The following is a 5,565-nucleotide window of genomic DNA, read 5'->3' on the forward strand; positions in this document are numbered from 1 at the left end:
CCCCCCCCTCCCCACTGAGTCACCTCCAAGCCCCCTGTCCTCCTCGGGAATAACCAGACAGAGTCCCGGGACATTTGAGCGCTTGAAGAACAACAAATGGAGAAGAAGAAGAAGAATGTGATGAGGGTTTTCTTTGCTGTGAAGCAGAACGTGCTGCATAATAACATAAAGATGTATTTGGAATACATGACTGGTTAAATGTACAATAATTCTGTACGATATCGTTCAAAAACGTATGCACTAGGCCTCCGTTATATTGGAAAAAACTAACATTGAGATTTTTTTCCCCCTGCGATATATATTGCAATACAAAAAATAAAAAAATAAATCTGGAAATCTTTCTCAAATACTGCAGTGATTTTGTAGGGAGTGCATCTACATAGAAGATAAAAATTAAAAATGATCTTTTCTAATGTGAACCCTTCTTTGAATGAGCGCTGTGACTAACGTTACTCTTCTGAAGGGATGTTGGAGAAGGACATCAGGTAGAAATACGCTGGACTAACACAGCACCTTTGTATTCCCCTAATGAGAATAACAGTGGCGGTGTTGGTCACTCTACAACGGATTGGTCACGTTGCGATGGATTGGTAAAGGTAAAAAGGTACTTTACTGTCACATCCACATACATGTAGTAAAATTCATTCTCTGCATTTAACCCGTCCCTCAAGGGAGGAGTGGGCCCGGAGACCAACTCCAGATCTGAGCCAGTGCCTCGATCAAGGGCATGGGGAGAACATACAAACTCCACACAGAAAGGCCCGGATTCAAACCCAGAACCTTTACAGTTAAACGTACCTGGCAAAAGGTGACTGTGAGTCGGGGACAGAGCACCGCGAGGGCTCATTGCCTTTTGATACTGATCCTCATACGTCCATGGTTGATACTCCACACTCAATACTTGGAGATGATTGGACGAACGTGTCAAGTGGGTCGGGCTGCTCCAGAATTTCAAACCACTGTCATGGCGGCCCTGACTTAATACGATCTCATATCTTACGAAAATAGTTCACCGAAACATGTTACGCAACATTTAAGTGAGAAATAGGCCGTGCAGATGCTGAATCGGTCTTCCTTCCAGATCCACAAAGGCCAGTTTGAAGGATTTTTGTCTACTTCTACTGGAAAGGTAATTCAAATGCAGCGCCGCCTTTCCCAGAATGCTTTGCGTGTACATTGAAGTGTCTCTGTCTCTCTGCACGCTGAAGTGCGGAGTCTCAGAAGCGTAGCATGGACAAATGCATTTGTACCGTTAAGAGTTTAGCTGACAAAAGTGCGCCGTCATTCCCACGCGACGGTTAAGTTTGGACACCATAAGGACTAGCTGAAACTAGCTTTTTTAGGGTTTTGGTTGGCAACACCGGTCCATTTAAGTAGCACTCCTAGGACGAAAAACACCTGTTTCCTGGGTGAAAGTCTTGTGTTTTCTCCTTAACTTCTTCCAGAACATGAACTCTACCCCCCCACCCCCTTAAAGCATTGTGTTGAAGGAGCCAAACATCGCACCCCCGACCTCCTCCCTAAGAGGATCTTGACGCTCTTATACAACGACAGACAATGTGGCGCTGACAGCAATAAAAACGTGGAATACATGCAAATTGAAGTTCATTACGTTTCGTAGCAATAGATATGAATGGATTCAGCAAAACAGCCTGAATAATTGGATGTTATATGAATGTTTTGTGTCTTACCCCCCCCCTCCTTTTGGGAATAGAGAGCTCTTTTCTTTCTTTCCATAGCATGGATTTAGAAAAAGCACTGCATGAAAGCTGAGTGAGAGGTCTGATTCTATAAGATATACTTAGCTGTTATGCATATAATCATATAATATGGGCATAAAATCTATATTAGGTGTTACGGTGTGATAAAGAATATTAATATCACCCATTTAAAAATATACTACACCACTCTGAACTGCCTTCATGTTGCGAAATGGGCTTTCTTTTCTGTGGGGTGATAGAAAGGAAGTCTGGGATTTTAAGGTAGGTAGGTGTGTGTGTATGTGTGTGTGTGTGTGTGTGTGCGCGTGTGTTTGTTCATCCAGCAGCAGCAGCAGCAGCGGTGTAAGTTACGTGTTACAGATAGAGATCAGGCAGGGACAGATTTAATTAACAGATATCTCCCCTTAATGTAGATTCTTTTGGCTCCCTCAGATACATCCCCTTGTGCTTATCCAACCAGAAATAACTTATCTTGGCTCTGCGCTGGTCTTAATGTATTTCCTACAGCGTTTAAGGGGGAAATGGCGGGTTTGGGCAGAGAGACTACACCTTCGTGTTTACTCAAACAGCAGTCGGAGAGATTAGCGCCCAGAGAATTGTCGCTAATATCTGCAGTATGTATTACATTCACATACATTCTCCTGCACAGCTTTCAACACATGGTCTTTCAAAGGTTTGTGTGTGTATATATATGTGTCAGTGTGTGTGTGTGTGTGTGTGTGTGTGTGTGTATTAATGTGCCCGCCATAAACTAAAGCTAATAGAGATTTGCCCTTTTAACTATCTCTCAAGGTGACCAGATTACTGACATCAATTAAAGCAGGGCCCGTTGGCCGGGTGCCCAAAGCACACGCTCACCCTGAGAGGAAAAGAAGGGATCATCATCCAATAAATCAGCCAAGGAAAGGAGAGAAAAGGGGGAGAGAGAGAGAGAGAGAGAGAGAGAGGAAAAAAAGTGGATGAAACTGGAAAAAGCAGAGAGAAAGTCTTTTAGTATCCTCATAGAAGCTTTTTGCCCTACAGCAACGTACACACCAAGCCTGTTTCAACGATTCAATAAAGTAAATAATGAAGTAAAGTTTTATGCTGATGGTCTAGACTAAGTACAGTTTGACCGTTGCCACGGATCAATGGGAGTCAATGGGATGGAAGACAGAGACGGTGAAATTAATGAAATAAATGAGTTTACAAACAGAGATGGTCAGCGGGAAAAAAAAATGTAATTGTTAACACAAGGAACACATGTTTGTATTTGCATCATTTCATACTAGGGCTGGGCGATACGGAGAAAATCAAATAACACAATATTTTTGACCAAATACCTCGATATCGACACCGCAACGATATCGTAGTGTTGACTATCGGTGCTTTTGCAAAAAATTTACACAATGAGATTTTAGAGAAATGATCATCAGTGATGTGGATAAAATGAACATAGATAGAACATAGAGAAGATAAAAGTGGGTAACGACCAATAATAGAAGAGCTAGAACAGTCTGGTTCCACAGGAAATGACATCACTGTACTGTAATACAGCCTTTAAAACCAGGAAAAGACACTTATGCAATATCCCGATATTACAATATCCAAAATCTAAGAAGATATCTGAGCTGCAAAGACCAATCGGAAAGTTGCTTACTAATTTGACCGGTTTGAAATCTCTGAGTTCCTTCTCTCCTCTGGGACAGTAAACTGAATGTCTTTGAATTGTGGATAAAATGAGACATCTGAGGACGTCGTCTTGGACTTTTTCGGGAAACATTGCTCCACATGTTGCACTGTTTTCTGACATTTTTGTGAGATCTAACGATCCAGCCCTCCATGCATGTGTGCATGTATGTGAGTGTGTATGCTTGCATTAATGTGTGTCTGGTCATACATTTGGTTACAATTCCCAAACTGTTTGTATGCACAGAACTACGTTTGTGTGTTTCTAACGGTCTGTATATTTTGAGTGTGCAAGTGCATATTTTTTGTGTGGTGGCATGTGCACAGGCGTGGAATTGTGTGTGTGTGTGTGTGTGTGTGTGTGTGTGTGTGTGTGTGTGAGAGATCCCTCAGGTAATCATTTCGCCCGCTCATTAACAGCTAGTTAGTTGTAAGTTAAAGCTGCCTCAGTGTGAGTGAGACTCCGGTATCGGAGTCCGCCGACAGGCAGCACACTCCACTCCAACTTAACCTTGTGGATTCAAAGTATTACACATCATTATAGAGGAATGTGGGGGCCTGTGGCTTGGTGGCTTGTTCAAGAGAAAGATCCACGAGTCAAGCTCCCGTATTTACACCCGGTCTCTTCTTTTACTGTATTTCCCATTTGGCATCTGGGGTTTCTCGTCACTTGAAACCGGATCAGTGGGACGTTTTTTGGTGAATTCATTCTGCAGGTGATGCAACATCAACCACTAAGTGTGGGTGCAATTACTGATAGTAATCACTCTCTTCTGGGCATGTGGAGTACAACATGGAGCTGCTGCTAACAACAAGAATCAATGCCAATGTGAGACTGGATTGCGAAAATCACGGTGGTATTTGGAGCATCAAAATCAACTTGCGTGCATCACGTGTTTGAACCCATTGATGAAATGAAATGTGCAGCAAGTCCATTCAAACACAACCACGCGTACACACGCGCACGCGCACACAAACACACACACACACACTCACAAGGGGAGTCCATCATTAAAAGGACTAAAATACAATCCAATGACACACAGCACTCTGTTTAAAAGCATACTTTGAGGGGGGGGGGAAGAGGAACTTTAATTAACCTGGCTGCAGATAGGAGGGAAGGAGCAGTTATGCCGTGGCCTCTGGCGTGCTGCCTGTCCAGCCCCGAGAGGTGAAATGTATTCTTACGGATCTGAACTCAGCCCCGTGCAATATTCCCTCCCGTCACACACACATTAACCTTGCAGGTGTGGACACGGACGCAGATTGGGACCGATGATGGAGAGAAGAAATACAACAGATAAGGTGGCAGATAAGGGAGGGAGAGAGGGAGGGAGGGAGGGAGGGAGGTGTTGCACGACCACTTCACTGTAGGCAGAGGTGTCAAATAACGAAGTACAAATACTTTGTTACCTTACTTAAGTAGACATAACGGGTGTGTATATACTTTACTGCAGTAATTATTTTAAAGCAGACTTTTTACTTCTACTCATGTTAAAAATAGCCTTCTTACTCCTATTTCAGTTTGACTTGTTTTCAGTCTGTTTATTAGTTCCACTTATTATTTATTCATCACTCTCATTTTCAGGTGTTCATAATGTCCATATTGTAATATAATTCTTAAATCACATATTTATTCCAGCACCCTTTAGACTATGCTCCATAATTAAAATAATAATAACTATCAATTATAATTTACTCCTTCATACTTTGCACTTTTCATTGTACTATTGTCTCTACCTGTCTATATGGTTTCTGTTTATAGTGTGTATACTGTATATTAGTGTGTATATATTGTTTTTTTTGTCTGTGTACGCAAAGCCAAATTCCTCGTATGTGTTCTCATACCTGAAAAATAAAGCAAATTCTGGCTTTTCATTGAAAAAAATAAAAGAAATCCAGATTAATCGCGCCATCCTGATAGAGTGAATTTGACCGCGGTTGAATGAAAAGTATGAACATAAACCGCCTGACAGCCCGTTGGTTTGTACGAGATCCATCGTCCTGCACATGACACAACTCCCGTCACACTCCAGCACGGGAACGGCAGACCTACGTGTACATATCCCAACCAATCAAATGGCTGGATGCAAAAACAACTCCTTTTGTATGCACTGTAAGCTCTGCAGACCCAAGTACCACGAGGTCATTGTTTCCAAAACTTATCGTCTAATTT

At 42.2% G+C, this 5,565-nt stretch overlaps 1 long non-coding RNA gene across 1 annotated transcript in view; it reads right to left on the reverse strand.

The window, feature by feature from the left end:
* Positions 1–5,110, reverse strand: part of LOC117944287 — a 12,925-nt gene extending 7,815 nt beyond the window's left edge. The window contains exon 1 of the long non-coding RNA XR_004656536.1: positions 5,099–5,110. This is a non-coding gene — a long non-coding RNA (uncharacterized LOC117944287). The remainder of the gene's footprint in view (positions 1–5,098) is intronic.
* Between the last annotated feature and the right edge of the window lie 455 nt (positions 5,111–5,565).

Source organism: Etheostoma cragini, chromosome 5 (genome assembly GCF_013103735.1).
Source record: "Etheostoma cragini isolate CJK2018 chromosome 5, CSU_Ecrag_1.0, whole genome shotgun sequence".
NCBI classification, from domain to species: Eukaryota; Metazoa; Chordata; class Actinopteri; order Perciformes; family Percidae; genus Etheostoma; species Etheostoma cragini.